The sequence below is a fragment of the Pangasianodon hypophthalmus genome, chromosome 20, assembly GCF_027358585.1.
Source record: "Pangasianodon hypophthalmus isolate fPanHyp1 chromosome 20, fPanHyp1.pri, whole genome shotgun sequence".
In the NCBI taxonomy this organism is placed as follows: Eukaryota; Metazoa; Chordata; class Actinopteri; order Siluriformes; family Pangasiidae; genus Pangasianodon; species Pangasianodon hypophthalmus.
The window spans coordinates 9,826,734-9,844,743 of record NC_069729.1 but is presented as its reverse complement, the minus strand read 5'-3'; the positions used below and the strand labels follow the sequence as shown (position 1 = coordinate 9,844,743).

Below are 18,010 nucleotides of genomic sequence, written 5' to 3'. Positions count from 1 at the left end.
AGTATGATTAAGGACACTTCAATTTTTTGTATGTATAAGCATGCATATTTTGCACTGGGGATGTATACACATTACAGAGCTAGCTGTATGGACAGGTGAGTGGTTAACCATCTTCTGTGGATTTCTTGAGTCTGTTTTTATATACTTGAATAAATAACCTGTTAACATGATCAGTAGCATCTATTACAAAGGCTTATGCAAATTTTATTTATTTCTTCACACAGCAGTACAAGGAGCAGAAAAGTTACACTGGTACTTTAGTCAGTCAGCAGAAGCAGAGTGGAGAGTGATTGATATGTTCAAAATGTGCATGTTCATGAGTATTTTTAAATATTACCTTATATAACTTGTGTTCTGTTCTATACTATAGTGAGGGTTGTCTAATCATACCTCTTTTTTTACCAGTCTATCTTGCTTTAACAAATACTTTATAAAGTAATTTGCTGTGATTCAAAAATGTATCAGTGTGTGGGATGAATGTGTGGATTGCAAGGAGCCAGTTTGCATGAATTGTAGTGATAGTGATTTATAACAGCACTGTGAAGATGCTTGCTTGACAAGAATATTATTTTTATGCCTTTATCGGTTTGGAGTTGCAAAAAAATACTCCGATTTGCTTTTGATTGTGTAGGCTGTGCGTGCATGAATGAGTGCAATTTGTGGCTGTTTCCCAGTTAGTGACAGCATTTTTAGGGTTGTTTTGACTTTGTAGCTTGTCACAACCCCTGTTAACTGCCCTGTGAGGTCCCAGTGTGTGATATATGCCAGGCCCACAAATACCTCTTCTGTGCCAAAGCACTTGGACTCTCCTGCCCTCCTGCTTGAAGATTGATCACTTATCCCGCCTTTTTCTTTTTCTTGGCTCTGCCTGACCCAGTGGCTTTAAAAGCCACTTGAATAGGGAGTTGAAGAGGGGCTCCAACAGATGGTCAGGACTGGCCTGATTAAATCACACTGCCTTTGCATTAAATTGGCAAAGAGAGAATGGGTAAAACAGTGAAGGGAAAAGACAGAGGGAGAGTGATGGAGTCCTATTCTTTTTGTGAGTAATAGAGAGAGGTAGTCAGGCTGTAAGTAAATGTTAATGTTCATGTTAATATGCATAAGAAAAACTGGTCCAGGCAAGAGACTCAGGGTGAGACAACTGAAAAGTGTAGTGGGAAAAACTGAATTGTTGATTGAGGGACTTCTCCCTTCCCTCCCACTCTGCCTCTACTATTTATCTGCTATGCAACCACGATTCCCTCCTTTCTCCTCTTGGTGTGTCTATATTTGTGGGCTGTGTGAGAGTCCCAGTCATACAGGCAAGGGTCAAGATGAATTGGACTAAACTGAATAGTTGACTATCCATGAAGTCACCATAGTTCAATACATTGGCTGTTATTCTTCCAGAAGAGCAGCTAGCTCCAGGAAATGACTGATATGAGGTAAGTGAATTTGCTGTGGTAAACACCAGATGGTTCGTTATAAGAGCCTTTTTGCAAATAACTTATTATGGAAACTAACATTAGTTTTTATGCTGGATGGAATAAAGAAGCTGTGTAGATCATATCTCATATGATGGTTGTACAACAGATGTAGTCTTGGGCAATTAACTTTTGCATGATGACTTGTCTCAGGCTTTATGAAAGATTTTTTTCAACCCGCTGTTTATAATACTAAGAATGTTTATAATACTAAGACTAACAATTATTCAACAATATTAGTAGCTGTTTGCTCTGTTTCATGCACTTTTCTAAGCTACCTTTCTCTTTCTGCATGGCTAAATTATGGCTATAGCCATAGTCGTGCATTATGTAGCTGCATCAACAAAACTTTCCATGCTGCATTTGCATAAAGACAAATGCACAGTGATGTTTTTATGGATGTTGATTGAATAATCTTTTTCTCCTGATATGTATCCATGGTTATTTTCAGAGAGCTGCAAGGTTTGTGATTTTGGATAGTTGTATAGATTTAAGTAGACAGTACAAAAATGACATTTGTTCATTCTGTTATCATAATCCCAGAGTATAGCAGTCTGTGTCTGCTTAATACCAATCAAGCATGGTCATGCACCACCATGATAATGCATGTAAATACCTCATGCAACAAAGTACATATTGTCTCAAACAAATTCTGTTAATATGGCAATGAGTTCAGTGTACTTCAATTTATATGACAATGAGTTGGCTCATCCCTGGGACTGAATCTAATAAAGCACTTCTGGAATGTAGTAGAACAGGAGATTTTCAGCATGAATGTGATATATAAGTGTGTGTCAACACATTGGCTGTTCTTCTTCCAGACGAGCCTCTGGAGCTGTCACTGTGCTCTTCCAGAAGAGCCTCTGAAGCCTCTTCTTCCACTCACACACTTATAAATAAAAGGATATTTCTTCTGTAAATTTTGGACCAGTACAGAAATATAATAGAAATATGTTTTTTGTTTTGGATCTTAGTAAGTCATTGCTTAGGTCAAGGTACTGAAGCAAATCACTCATAGGAATACACTATTAATATCAAACAACATCAGCATAAATAGGTTACCTCACCCAACCAATAACTAAAAAAAAAAACTAAGTGAATTATTTTAACCTTAACATGTAAGAACAAATTACTAAACCTACTAAATGTGATTGGGCTATTAATATGAAATTTCACATGGGTTATCATAAAATAATTAGAATCAATAAAATGTCTAGTAAAACTAATTAAATGTTAGACACAAGATTTATCAAATTTATTGCCGGTAAAGGAAGAGCGGTTAGCCAATATACTGTAATTGCTGTCCTAGAGGTTCCAAATGAGAACTTGGTTTGATCTACTGATCTCAACCACTAATGAGATCAGTAGATCTCAACCACTAATGAGATCTACTGATCTCATTAGTGGTTGAGACACTAGAGGAATCCTTTCTCAGGCAAACTCATTGACGCAGACAAGTGGAAAGGTGTGGCACTCCTAGCCTGTCTATCTGCACCTATGGGTTTGGCCCCTTGATACAGTGGGCAGACTGATGACTGTTATAGGAGTTCAGGAATGCTAGAATGCAAGCACAAAGGCATTGTATTCTGGGAGTTTTTAAGCAGTGATCCTAAAAAGCAGCTAGGTGCCCTCAATCAGCTCCCTAGCAGTCAGAAGTGAGAGCTCCCCCTTTTCCCTCTCCATCCATAGGCTTACAACCTCAGCGAAGAGCTGGGAGAATGGCATATCTTAGCAATAAGCTTGCCCTTCATGCACTGAAGACCAGATGGTATTGGAGTGACCCTGAGGCGAAACCCAGGACTCCTAAAGTCTAAAGTCATGTATCTCAAATCTGTGAACTTTACAGATTTTAATCAACTTTACTTTACAGTGTGCTACAAGGCTTCAGAACATTCCCTACTATGTCCAGTACACACTTCACAGTGCTACTTGAGTCTCACAGTGGCTACTTGGTCATAGAAACAGCCAGTCATCTGGCACCGTGCCAAGGCAATGCATGTTTCCCTGTCTAAGCAGAACTTTGAGCCACCAGGTGAGGGGTCATCACCACAGCGTATGAACAGGCTAAAAGCCCAGTCCTACCCATGACACACCACTCCACAAGGAGTATGGTCTTCCTCAGGATCACTACTGGAGGTCCCAGCAGGACAGTGCCGGAGCTACAGTTTTGATAGAACCACAGGTAGATATGTAACCTACTGTTAGCTAATGAACACAGTCAAAAAAGTGTGGGAAACCTAATCTAGGTGGTAATTTAGGTCTCCCTGGATTCATATAGCATCAAGTCAATTAAACTCCTGGGAAATTAATCTGGTCAGTTAAGTAGCAGAGGGGGTTGTTAATCAGTTTCAGCTGCTTTGGTATTAATGAAATTAACAACAGGTGCACTAGATGGGCAACAGTGAGACGACCCCCAAAACAGGAATGGTTTTCCAGGTGGAGGTCACTGACATTTTTTTCCCTAGTTTTGCATTTGGCTAGGGTCAGTGTCACTACTGGTACCATGAAGCGATACCTGGACCCTACAGGCACAGGCAGTCCAACCCCTCCAGGATGGCACATCAATACATGCCATTGCCAGAAGGTTTGCTGTGTCTCCCAGCACAGTCTCAATAGCATGGAGGAGATTCCAGGAGACAGGCAGTTACTCTAGGAGAGCTGGACAGGGCCGTAGAAGGTCCTTAACCCATATCTGTTCCTTTGTGCAAGGAGGAACAGGATGAGCACTGCCAGAGCCCTACAAAATGACCTCCAGCAGGCCACTGGTGTGAATGTCTCTGACCAAACAATCAGAAACAGACTTCTTGAGGGTAGCCTGAGGGTCCGACGTCCTCTAGTGGGCCCTGTGCTCACTGCCCGGCACCGTGGAGCTCGATTGGCATTTGCCATTGAACACCAGAATTGGCAGGTCCGCCACTGGCGCCCTGTTCTTTTCACAGGTGAGAACATGTGAAAGACTTGAAAGGGTCTGGAGAAGCTGTGGAGAATATTATGCTGCCTGTAACATCATTCAGCATGACCGGTTTGGTGGTGGGTCAGTGATGGTCTGGGGAGGCATATCCATGGAGGGATGCACAGACCGCTACAGGCTAGACAATGGCACCCTGACTGCCATTAGGAATCGAGATGAAATCCTTGGACCCATTGTCAGACCCTACGCTGGTGCAGTGGGTCCAGGGTTCCTCTTGGTGCACGACAATGCTCGGCCTCATGTGGCGAGAGTATGCAGGCAGTTCCTGGAGGATGAAGGAATTGATACCATTGAATGGCCCCCATGCTCGCCTGATCTAAATCCAACAGAACACCTCTGGGACATTATGTTTCGGTCCATTCAACGCTGCCAGGTTGCACCTCAGACTGTCCAGGAGCTCAGTGATGCCCTGGTCCAGATCTGGGAGGAACCCCAGGACACCATCCGTCGTCTCATTAGGAGCATGCCCCAACATTGTCAGGCATGCATACAAGCATGTGGGGGCCATACAAACTACTGAGTACCATTTTGAGTTGCTGCAATGAAATTTCAGCAAAATGGACTAGCCTGCTGCATCATTTTTTCACTTTTATTTTCAAGGTGTCTTTGAATTCAGCCCTCTGTAGGTTGATAATTTTCATTTCCATCAACGATGTGGCATACTCTTGTTCCTAACACATTACACAGTTTTGGGTTGGTCTGGGTGGTGCCAAAATGGGTTTCATGAGAAACGTGGCTTTTTCCATGACTTTTCCCAGCATTTGGTCAGTTCTTGGGATTGGGGCTGGCATGGAAGTACCATTCTTTGCTGGTTGCGGGTTCTCTCCGTTCTTTATGGAGGAATCTGGCATTGTCGTGACAATCTGTGTCTTCCAGTGCCAGGCTTGGATCTTGAGTAATGAGGTTGGAGACTGTAGATGTTTTGTCACATTTTCTTGAGACCATCTTCTGTTTGTTATAGGCCTTCTGGGTTAGGTCCCATAGCTGTTGGGTCATCATCGTGGGAGGCCAGGCCATGACACCTAGTTGATGGCTTACTCCAGGATGCAGATTTCTAAGAAAGAGAGGGTGGCTAACAGTCCATGTTCAGACTCTGGGTCTGCAAACTCTTTAATCGGGGCCTGACAGAGTACTTGATAGTCTAACTTGATGTGGACAGGCTGTCTGTCAAGGAAATTTTGCACCTCAGGACTGCAAGTTGTTCTGAACGTATAGAGTCTGTCTGTCAGTCGTGTGAGGCCTTGTTTCTAGGTGAAAGTCATTGTCTTGCAGGTGGGCCTGTACATCGTAGCCTCTGGCGGCAATCGGGGTGAACTTGTTAATGTTGCTGGCCAGATGGTCGAAGTCATTTAGGGCCAGGCAGTGTATAGCTTTGAGGTCTGTGTAGATGGGTCCCTTTCTTCTGTTGGCAGAGCCAAGTTCTTCTGTGAGGGCCGGTGAGGTTTTGGGTTGTGCCCCCTCACTTCTTATGTCTTGGGTCAGCCCATAAATGGGGGACCCTGCTCTGCTGGACAGTGGCAATGCTAACAGGTGTCTCACCTTTCTTGGCTCTGGTTGCAGCTTGTAGGCATGCTTGACCTCCTCTTTGACTGTGTCGACGTCTTCTCTGGTGCGGTCAAGCTGCTTGGTAAGGCTTTCAAATTCAACTCTGGATTTCTTCAGGTGGCCTTCTAAGGCCTTGATTTTGGTGTTCTTGTCTTTGACTTCAGACTTGGCCTTCTCCAGTAGCTGCTGGGCATATTGGAGTTTGTCTGCTAGGTCCTTCTGGGCAGCCCTCACTTCCTCCTTTTCAGTCATGCTAGCTAGTGCCTTTTTTAACTAGGTGAGTGCTGGAAACCTACACAGCTATGAAAAAGGACAGGGCTTTACAGCAGTGCTTCAGAGCCTCCACAAATCTCCCAGCAGAGACACCATCCAAGACATACAACCACACGAGGGGGCTGTATGTTCATTGCAAGAGGTCATACCAAAAATGTGAAACTGTGCAATACAGTGAGAAACTTCTCCAGGAGCTTCTACCTCCAGGAGGTGTTACGAATTGTAAGGCAAATTCTGCCATAGCAAACATTCCAGACAAGATTAACAAAGTGGTCATATGCCTACATAACCTTTCCCCATTTAACCAGATGGTGGCAGACCCATCTAAACCATTGCCAGGATTTTCTTGCTTCAAACACCTAGTTAATCAGTAACAACACAGTGTAGCCGACAAACAGGCTAACCCTACTATCTGTAGCTGGCCTGAGTTGCAAGTACTACCATATTGAGACTGCTTCTGTTCCCTGAGTTGCCTGAGTTGCCTGAGTTGCAAGTACTACCATATTGAGACTGCTTCTGTTCCCTGAGCTAAACAAAAATGCAGAAAATCTTTGAAAGGTTTTTAGTAAACAAAATCATAAAATTCTCATACCAAATGCAGAGTCAGCACCTTTGACCTGAATTTAGGACTGCTAAATATTTGATCTCTTACATCCAAGTGCTTCTTGTAACTAAAATTATAACAATTAGTTTTTTAATACATTAATGATTTAATGTACTTTGTTTAACAGAAACTTAGATTAGACCAAATTACTATGTAACTTTGAACAAAAGTAGCCCTCCAGATACAGTTATATATTCAATTCAATTCAATTCACTTTTATTTGTATAGCGCTTTTAACAATGGACATTGTCACAAAGCAGCTTTACAGAAATAAATGGATTCACAAAAATATATTGTAAATATTTGAATTTATCACTGTGAATTTATCCCTAATGTGCAAGCCAGTGGCGACGGTGGCAAGGAAAAACTCCCCGAGATGATATGAGGAAGAAACCTTGAGAGGAACCAGAATCAAAAGGGAACCCATCCTCATCTGGGTGCAACGGATAGTGCGATTATAAATAAATCCCTTCTATTATTGTGTACTATATGGACAAATAGTGCAATTGTGCAACCAATAAATTCATCACAGTTTTTGCAAGAAGTCTGGCTGGTTAAAATCTATCCACTGTCCACTGATGGAGTCCTGAGTACGAAGCTGCTCGTGGCAACTGCAGCCCCAAAGCCACTACAGCAATCGCAGTCCCAAGCCATTACAGTACAGCTCCCCATATGTGATCCCCATGCCATCTCCACAGCCCCCAGGTGGCGCCATCCCCAGCAATCCAAACAGTTCTTCAGGCAGTCCATATGGGGCCACCCCCAGCAGCAGCAAGCGAACTCAACCGATGAGAACTCCAACCAGAAGTAGGGCATCCGAATGGGTCAGGCAGCAAGGAGGAGCAGAAGGGGTCAGGATCACTGGCATCTCTGGCATCTCAGAAGTAGCATGTGTAGATATACACTAACCTTGTCTTATTGGCTGAGGAGGAGACATTGCAGTTATGTATAATGATAATACCTAGGTGTCACACAGAAATCTGTATATGAATTTAACGCAAACAAGTACTTTTTACTAACATGAACATATCCAGAAAAAATAAGCCTATTCAGTCGATTCCACTAATTTACAGGCCACCTGTGATGTATTCTAAATTTCTACAGGAATTTGCAGGCTTTCTCTTGAACCTCGTTGTTTCAGTGGAAAAAGAAGTAATTGTTGGAGGCATCAGGGGGGCACGGTGGCTTAGTGGTTAACGCGTGTGCTTCACACTTCCAGGGTTGGGAGGTGCAATTCCTGCCTCCGCCCTGTGTGCTTTGGGGTTTTCTCCAGGTCCTCAGGTTTTCTCCCCCAGTCCAAAGACTGGAGTTGTAAGCTGATTGGTATCTCTAAAATATCCATAGTGAGTGAATGGGTGTGCAAGTGTGAGTGCACAATTGTGCCCTGTGATGGGTTGGCACCCTGTCCAGGGTGTCCCCTGCCCTGTGCCTCAAGTCCCATGACAACTACAACCCTCTACAACCCTTCGTAGGATAAGCGGTACAGAAAATGGATGCATGGATGTTGGGGACATGAATATTCACTTTGATAATCTATTTGAGGATCAGTAAGGGTCTATCAGAATATAAAAGGACCCACTTATTAGCACACTCTTGATTTAATGCCTGACATTTGGATTAAATGTAGATGCACTATAATCATAGTCACAGTGGACATAGACCAAGATAGGGGGAAAAACAGAAAAATCTTTACTTCGAAAAGTTTCACCAAAAGTCCAAACAGATCCAAAAACATTCCAACCATTAAATAGATGAATCCTAAGTCCAAAAACCTAACAGAAGCATTCTTCTGGGCATAACTCTCCCATTCCACCAAGTACTGGATGTGTCCATGGACTGTGTAGATGATTAATGATTTATTGTGCAGCCAATAGCGACATACTGTGGGCATATCAGTTGAGGTCAAGCTTGGTTGCTGATTTTCAAACTTCCTGTTAGACAAATGGTTACATGTGTTTGTTCAGTTGCTCTGCGGCAATTAATAAAGTTTCTGGTCTCCTGCGTACAAATGTCTCCATACATATCAATCTATATGGTGTAAAACAGACAACAAAGAAAAGGGTCAGTAAAGCATAATGGCTGAAGGATTTTGTCAACCAGATCCTCTGATCTTTGATGGTAATACAGCAGAGAATTGGCAGAAATTTGAACAAGAATATTATATATTCATTCCCACGGCTCACAGTGACAAGCCAGATAAAACTAAAGCCTACATACTCAATCTTGTGGGATCAGAAGCAATTGAAAGAGTGTGTTCATTCATATATGCTCTGGCAATACTGGCTGCTATTGGACAAGATGTGGTCACACCAGCAGAATCGTGAAAGGAACTAGAATGTTTGAAACAAAAATTCAGAGAAGTATGTAACACAGGGACAAATGTGACAATGGAGAGACATTTAATACCAGAAATCAAAAACCTGGGAAAACCATTGAGGCATATGTGAGTACCTTGAGAATCAAAGCAACAGTGCCACTATTGCAAAAAGTTTACCCATTTCCCAGTGCAGATATGCATCAAAAGGTAATTTCAAATCAGTCAATCAGATTACAGACATGAACACAGACAGCAGTGACGAATCATTCCATACTAATGGACTGTGTCTTGGTACTTTGGATATTGACACTGTTAATCAGCACAACATAAGTAACAAACAAGAATTTCAATGCAGAGTGACAGTAAGTGGCAAGCCACTGGAGCTCAAAGTTGACACAGGAGCAAAGTGTAACGTTATCTCGGTTGACACATATGAAGCAATGAGAAACAAAGAGAAAATTCAGGACAAGTAAATAGGGGCGCCGTAACGGGGGTGGGGGGGGTTGGGGGAGATTAGGACGATTCTAATGGCCACAGGGGGCCCAGCAGAACCCCATACTTTGGTGTATCATTTTGGTATTTAAATTGCCTCTTTGCACAATAATCTATTAGGACGCACTCAATAATGAAAGCACCCCTCTGTGCTAAGAGCGTGTGTGTCCCCTTAAGACGTTCGCGGGTTATTCAGAAACGTGGCACTTCACAGACCGGTTCTGAACTTCGTGCATCATTCAGGTAGATGGCAAGACTCAAGAGATGGTGCAGCCAAAATCAGGATACCAAAAGAGGAAAGAAAAGCACGAAAAAGAGGAGAGACCGAGATGGGGAAGACAGCTAGTGACCCAGTTTTTTGTTTTTTTAAAAAAAGGTGATTTATTGTTCCCCGTTTTATGTTATGATTCTGAAGCTAGTCTTTATGAAGCTGTTTTAAGTAACATAAAATAAAAATTCTCTCAGTTACTCACCCTGATGTTTATCTACTGGAAGTTGTAACAATATTTCCATGCAATTGAACAATAGTAAGGGAGCAGCATTCATAAAAAGATGAAAAATCACCAGGCAACAATAAAACTGCTCTAGTGATGTATATTCAAGGTTTCCGCAGCATTGGAACAGTTTTCTGTGAGGAATTGATCGAAATTTACACTGTAGTCATGTAAATCTGCTTTAATTATCACGGGTGAGTTTATGAAATAAGTGTTGTAATAACGTCAGATTTGTGAGTGAATCGTTTGAGTTGGTTTGTTTCAATGAATTGGAGAAACCCATTGATAAAACTAGTCTGAATGATTCATTCACCAATAGAACTGATTTTTCTCGAGTTCAGTGATCCTGTTGCTGTTTGTGTGTGCTGGTGTGTGAAACTTATAATTCACTCGGTGAATAATAGTAATAATAGTAATAATAATAATAATAATAATAATAATAATACATTTCCTTGCTCTTGTGTAAGCTATTCCTTTACCTATTAACTCTCCCTTCTGTGTCAGAAACAAACACTGTAGCCATGCTCTCTACTGAACATGATTTAGCAAGACGGCTTGATTTCAAAGATCTAATCAAAGATTTTGCTGTGAGAAAAGCACGCCATTTGGCACTTGGGGAATAATTATAGACATTAAGAAAGTGTTACAATGGTGTTAATTACTTGTACTGTTTACAGTACATAGTTATTTGTATATAGTTATAAATGTATAATTTCAGTTAATTGTATTTAATGCAATTGAAATTTCCTGAAAACCGTTAAAATTTTTTACAATTTAAGCATGATTTTTTTTTACATCAAGGAACCATATAAGCTTCCAAGGAATCTGTCATGATTCTAAAACAAACACTTCAAAAATCATGGGAAAAACACATTTTCCTTATTATAGCATAACCTAGGAAATGTGACAAAACTTAATATCTATCAAGGCCTCATTCTTGAGGTATGTGTCAAGTTTGTTGGGAAAATGTCAAAGCATTGCTGAGACATAGGGAAACCTCTGGGTTGTGTAATGACAGAAATTCAGAAATGGTGGAAAATTTTTTGCATTGAGGTGACTCTGTATCATGTCAGAAATCAGATGACACCAGACTTATGAATTTATTCCAAATAATTCCAATGTAAAGAGCAAAAACATAGTTTTCAAGTTTTAGCACCCCCTGCAGCTCAAATGACATTTTGGTTCACCCTGGGGGTATAGTCCCAATTCGTATTCTCAGGTTTCGTGCTGATCCATCAGGCCATTGTCAAGATATGGCCTCACTTCCTGTTTAGTGGCCTTTCTTTCAAAAAACTCAAAAAGGAAAAGTGGAAAAGGAATTTCATTCCTATATTAAATGCTTCAAAAGTAATAAGCAGAAATGTACCTTGAACTTTGACCCAATGGTGGAGCTAGAGACGTTGAGGGTCAGGGCCCAAAATGGCTGAAATCACCACTGGCAGTATGCCCAATTTCACATCTTTTTTATATAAAGATGTAGGGGCTGCCAAACACTTTCCCAACGGAGTAATAAGAAGAACACTAACAAACACAGTAGGTGCCCCTAAATAGGTTACATTTCTCGTCTGTGAAGTACAACTGTTAAGACCACCTCAGTTGTGAAATATGCATCAGTTGAGACGTCATTAAGATGCCTTTTGTCTGTTTTCTCGCTTTTGCCTTTGAATTTCTGATATTGGTATCAGCCCATGATCAGCAAGTATATGTTTTTTTTTTTTAATGTGGGAGTTGGCGACTTAAGTTGGTAACTTAAGTCCAAAATTTATATCAGTATTTATGAGGGCAAATTTAAGCATATTCAGAGATGGGATAAGTTCTTAAGTCGATTAAGAACATGCAAATCACCTGTGTCCAATAGCTATTAGACAACCCTGTCCAGGCCTAGAAAATGTGGACAGAAAGACAGAAATAATTTTTTTTTCTTTGCTGTCTAACATAATATGATGTGACATGAAAGCAAGAGACAACTTGAAAATAAAAAGACTAATACAATTATATATGAATGAGAAGACAGCAAACATTGAAATATACATTCAGGTCCATAAATATTGGGACATCGACACAATTCTAACATTTTTGGCTCTATACACCACCACAATGGAAACAGTTTGCATATGTGCCTCCCACTTGTTAAGGGACCAAAAGTAATGGGACAATTGGCTTCTCAGCTGTTCCATGGCCAGGTGTGTGTTATTCCCTCATTATCCCAATTACAATGAGCAGTTCATTTCAAGTGTGCTATTTGCATTTGGAATCTGTTGCTGTCAACTCTCAAGATGAGATCCAAAGAGCTGTCACTATCAGTGAAGCAAGCCACCATTAGGCTGAAAAAACAAAACAAACCCATCAGAGAGATAGCAAAAACATAAGGCGTGGCCAAAACAACTGTTTGGAACATTCTTAAAAAGAAGGAACGCACCGGTGAGCTCAGCAACACCAAAAGACCCGGAAGACCACGGAAAACAACTGTGGTGGATGACCGAAGAATTCTTTCCCTGGTGAAGAAAACACCCTTCACAACAGTTGGCCAGATCAAGAACACTCTCCAGGAGGTAGGTGTATGTGTGTCAAAGTCAACAATCAAGAGAAGACTTCACCAGAGTGAATACAGAGGGTTCACCACAAGATGTAAACCATTGGTGAGCCTCAAAAACAGGAAGGCCAGATTAGAGTTTGCCAAACGACATCTAAAAAAGCCTTCACAGTTCTGGAACAACATCCTATGGACAGATGAGACCAAGATCAACTTGTACCAGAGTGATGGGAAGAGAAGAGTATGGAGAAGGAACGGAACTGCTCATGATCCTAAGCATACCACCTCATCAGTGAAGCATGGTGGTAGTAGTGTCATGGCGTGGGCATGTATGGCTGCCAATGGAACTGGTTCTCTTGTATTTATTGATGATGTGACTGCTGACAAAAGCAGCAGGATGAATTCTGAAGTGTTTCGGGCAATATTATCTGCTCATATTCAGCCAAATGCTTCAGAACTCATTGGACGGCGCTTCACAGTGCAGATGGACAATGACCCAAAGCATACTGCAAAAGCAACCAAAGAGGTTTTGAAGGGAAAGAAGTGGACTGTTATGCAATGGCCAAGTCAATCACCTGACCTGAATCCGATTGAGCATGCATTTCACTTGCTGAAGACAAAACTGAAGGGAAAATGCCCCAAGAACAAGCAGGAACTGAAGACAGTTGCAGTAGAGGCCTGGCAGAGCATCACCAGGGATGAAACCCAGCATCTGGTGATGTCTATGCGTTCCAGACTTCGGGCTGTAATTGACTGCAAAGGATTTGCAACCAAGTATTAAAAAGTGGAAGTTTGATTTATGATTATTATTCTGTCCCATTACTTTTGGTCCCTTAACAAGTGGGAGGCACATATGCAAACTGTTGTAATTTCTACACCGTTCACCTGATTTGGATGTAAATACCCTCAAATTAAAGCTGACAGTCTGCAGTTAAGCACATCTTGTTCGTTTCATTTGAAATCCATTGTGGTGGTGTATAGAGCCAAAAATGTTAGAATTGTGTCGATGTCCCAATATTTATGGACCTGACTGTATAAAGCTAAATAAAGTAAATGGAAGACTAGGCTACCTATTGCTGCATGAATAGTATTAGTTATAATCACATTAATCACTGCAAATTTGGTTTAATTTAACTATTTTGGCTTCCACCCTCATTATTTAGCAGCTTGTACAATACCACTTGATTCAGCACATTTTAGTATTTTGCATTTTATTTATTTATTTATTTTTACATTATACTCCAATAGTTATTTGTACACACAACTTACAGTTGAAGCAAACGATTTACATATACATGGGGGTAGCAGCATCATGTTATGGGGATGTTTTGCTGGAACAGGGACACTTCAGAAAATGGCATTATAAGGAAGGAGGTTTATCTAAAAATACCGAAGCAACATCCCAAGACATCAACCAGAATGTTAAAACTTGGTCACAATTGGGTCTTCCAACAGGACAACGATCCTTAAAGACAACAAAGGTAAGGTGTTGGCCATCACAAAGCCCTGATCTGAATCCCATAGAAACGTTGTGGACTGAACTGAAAAATCACGTCTGACCAAGGAGCCCCACAAAGCTCTCTGAGTTACACCAGTTTTGCCAGGAGGAATGAGCAAAAATTGAGAAAATAATTATTGTGAGAAGCTTGTGGATAGCAACCCCAACTGTTTGATTTAAGCAATTACAAGGCAATACCACCAAATACTAACAAAGATTATATAAATATTTGCCTACTGAAAATGTGATAAAGTAAATAAAAGCTGTAATAAATCTGTCTCTTAGCTATTATTTTGAAATTCTAAAAAAAAGTAGATGTCCTAATTGATTTAACACAGGAAATGTATGGTAACTTGAAAAAACTGAGTTTGAATGTCTTTAGCCTAGGTATATGTAAACTTTTGGCCTTAACTGTAATGAAGCCACAAGAGACTAACTGACGTCATGAAATAATTTGCATTTAACATGTAAATGAAACGATAATGTATGTAGGGATAAGTTAATCATAATGAGATGTAGGCTATTTTATTAAACTTTTGCACCACTATTTTTAGTTGTTTAATTAATAAAAAATAATGCCAGTGTTTTTGTTAATTCAGTGCGCTTTCCTGCAAAGAAAACTTGTCCACAGTTTCAAGGAGCACTACTTTGCTACGCTTACAGCTTACTTTAATTTATTTCATAACTTTATCTATAAAAAACAACTGGGATATCCCAATTGTGATAAACATTATCTCTGACTAAGATGATGTTCTCTTCTGTGTGGAAAAAAAAACAAACTTTTTGTGAACTTTAAAGGGCCGACACCTCTAAAACCAGCCTGATAAATTAGAAAAACAAATAAGAACAGTCAAACGATTAAGACAAAAAAAATGCCACTGTATGAAAGGGTGATGGGCTGGCCTGTGTATCCAGTGACTCACCTGACAGAGAACTTATCACACATCATGCTTATGAGTGATGAGCAGGGCCGTTTCTTGCTATTTTGGTGAGACTCCTACTGGCAACCCCCACCCAAGACAAATACTTTCCCCACTACACAAACCATCCACACCTTCCAATTTGGAACACCATAAAATGTGGAAAACACTTTTCATTTTTAGCACTATTAGTATTAATTGGCACAGAATGAATAATTTCATGCCTAAATGGACGTAAACTTATACTGCATATTAAACTTCAGTAGAAAAACATATAATAACTTAAACGTGACAAATAAAATTACATTAACACACACATATATTCAAGAGATAATAAATCAGCTCAAATAAAAAATACCAACATTTATCAACATTTCCTTACCACTATTCAATCAAATAATTATACACTTCCATGTACAAAAGAAGTAACAGGTAAGTAACTAAAAGGGTTCAAAACAAATTAACATTTGCACATTTGTGCTCTTTTGGATAGCTTTAAAACTGGAAACGCCTTGACTTACTTGCTGTAAAATTGTCAGTAATGTCATCACAGGACAGCTGCCTGGAAATATTCCTGTTTATGCTCATCATGGCCAGGCCATTGAGATGGTGCTGTGTCATTGTAGACCTCAGGTATGTTGTAATTGGCTTCAATTTTGAGAAACTCCTCTCTGCACTACCCACAGTTACAGGAGAATTTGCAGCAATTCAGAGAGCCACCCACATATTGGGGAAAATTTCCTTCAATTTCTTCTCTTCTATGAAGGACAAAAGTTCCAGGGTAGTCATGGTGTTCTTGGGGAAATCTGGAAAATTTTGCATTTCCAGTGCAAGTTCCTTGCCATTCAGATCTGTCTGACTATTACTAGTCAAGGCTTTACTCAGTGTTGCATACTGTTGATATATATATCAGCATTGGGAGGCTGATAAGCACTCCAAACTTGCTTTCAACTTCACTGAGGGTCTCAAATTGCTCATGCAGTGATTCAATGCAAACATCTACACTATTTTTGAAGAAACAAACCTCCATGTGTTTCATTGCATCATTGAAGGGCTCATCAGGAGACTCATAAGAGAAGTGATGTTTTGTTTTTCTGAATCTCTTATGCTTGAGCACAGCCTCCACATTCATCTCCTCACAAATATCTCTGGCATGGCTTGTGCAGAAGCAAATCCAGTGTTTCTGTAACTGTTCGGGGATGCCTGAGTTTTGGTAAGCAACATCCAGCTGCATGGACTGCATTAATTTGCTGATATGGTGAATTTGGATGAGAATGTCATTCCACACAACAGTGCAGATGGCAAAACAATATGACCCTACTTCCTCAGCTAAAGTGTGTGCCTCACTTTTAGCAACTGGGTCAGTGGCTTTCTCCTTCACTTCTAGAAGGGCATCCCTAACTTCTGCAACTGGTACCTCACAGTTTCCACGCTGCTCACTCGACTCTCCCATTTATACCATAAATATATTATTTTTGAGTAAAAATATGCTAATTTTTTTCCCCAATGCTGAATGCACTTCTTGTCTGGGTCATTACAATAAATAACATGTAACTTCAATAACAGACATTCCTATTTCAACCCAGTGGCATGACAACACCGGCCCTCGCGGTCAAAAAACAGACCGGCCCACCGGGAATCCTCCTGCTGCTCCTGATTAGCCAATCCGGGCCTGCTACCACCCGTGACTTACCGTGCTCATCACTGGAGGAAGGAGAACTTCCTTCCTCCCAAGAATTGTTACTGTTGCCGGTGAAAGTAAAACTTTTTGTTGAGCTGTTCACCCAGTTTCTGCCTCTTCTTTGCCCTGAAATCTCCGTCGTACCCTTTTCCAACATTGCGGGCATCTCGAGGCACAGCACCGAACTTTAGCAACGTCTCTCTCTCTCTCCCCCTCACACGACTAGCTAGCTAGCTAACAGGCTAAGCTAACTGGAGACTGAGATGATGGCTAATTCGGGGGATTGGCTATCAAAAACAAGAAGTGTGAATAGCAACTTTAAAAAATGCACAAATTCCCTCAGACAAGAGCACAAACAGTTAAAAATCAATTACCAAGTCTATAAACTGCAACGCTGCCTTTATAAATAGCTAGCTCTATGAAGTTAGCAATACCAAGCCAACTAAGTTCCCCGAACAATATTAAGTCTATCGGATTAGCTAGTAGGCTAACTGTTAGCACTCTGTAAACTTCAGCCACAGCACATTAGTCATAGCGAGCTAAGCAAAATAGCATCGGCTAATGCTAATTTAATTGCTCATTTCGCCCAAAATTCATCTGAAACATTTCAAAAACACATTCGATAAAAGGTTACTTTCCTGTAGAACACATTTTCTTGTGTACGTATGGTGTGCTGTTGGTATAAAATTAGTCATGGATTGATGTTTATACATTGGACCTCTCTGTGACATTGTATACATTTATTAAAATACTTAAATCACAATTACAAGAGTAACCTTTTGTGCAGTGCATACACTTTATTTAAAAATGTTTTAAATGGGCTTTGAATGCATTTATCATATGTTTTATTACTTTCTGAAAGCAGTAATGAAGTGAATTGCAAGCATGAAGAAGTCCACTTAAAAATTACTCGAATATTTAACTTAAAGTATACTACAACTTCACGTTATTTAATAATGTACTTTGAAAATATACTTTCAATGCATTGTTACAATGGTCATTTTCAGCACACAGTTAAAAATAATACTAAAATATATTTACATAAAGTGCAAATAAATACACTTTTAAAAAAATAAACAAAACTTTCAATTCAAGTATGTTTTTGTAAAATATATTTTTAGAAAATATACTAAATTACAATTATTTTAAAGTGTGTTGAAAGTTGTATTGTAAAAATAGGTAAAAGCATGGGGGTAATACACTTTTTATATATTTA

The 18,010-nt window shown here is 40.2% G+C and overlaps 1 protein-coding gene across 3 annotated transcripts in view; it reads left to right on the top strand.

Moving 5' to 3' along the window:
* Positions 1–904: 904 nt before the first annotated feature.
* Positions 905–18,010, top strand: part of sulf2a (sulfatase 2a) — a 78,806-nt gene continuing 61,700 nt past the window's right edge. For all 3 annotated transcript variants that reach the window (XM_026935494.3, XM_026935493.3, XM_053227110.1), the window contains exon 1: positions 905–1,427. The gene's annotated coding sequence lies outside the window, so the exon portion shown is untranslated. The remainder of the gene's footprint in view (positions 1,428–18,010) is intronic.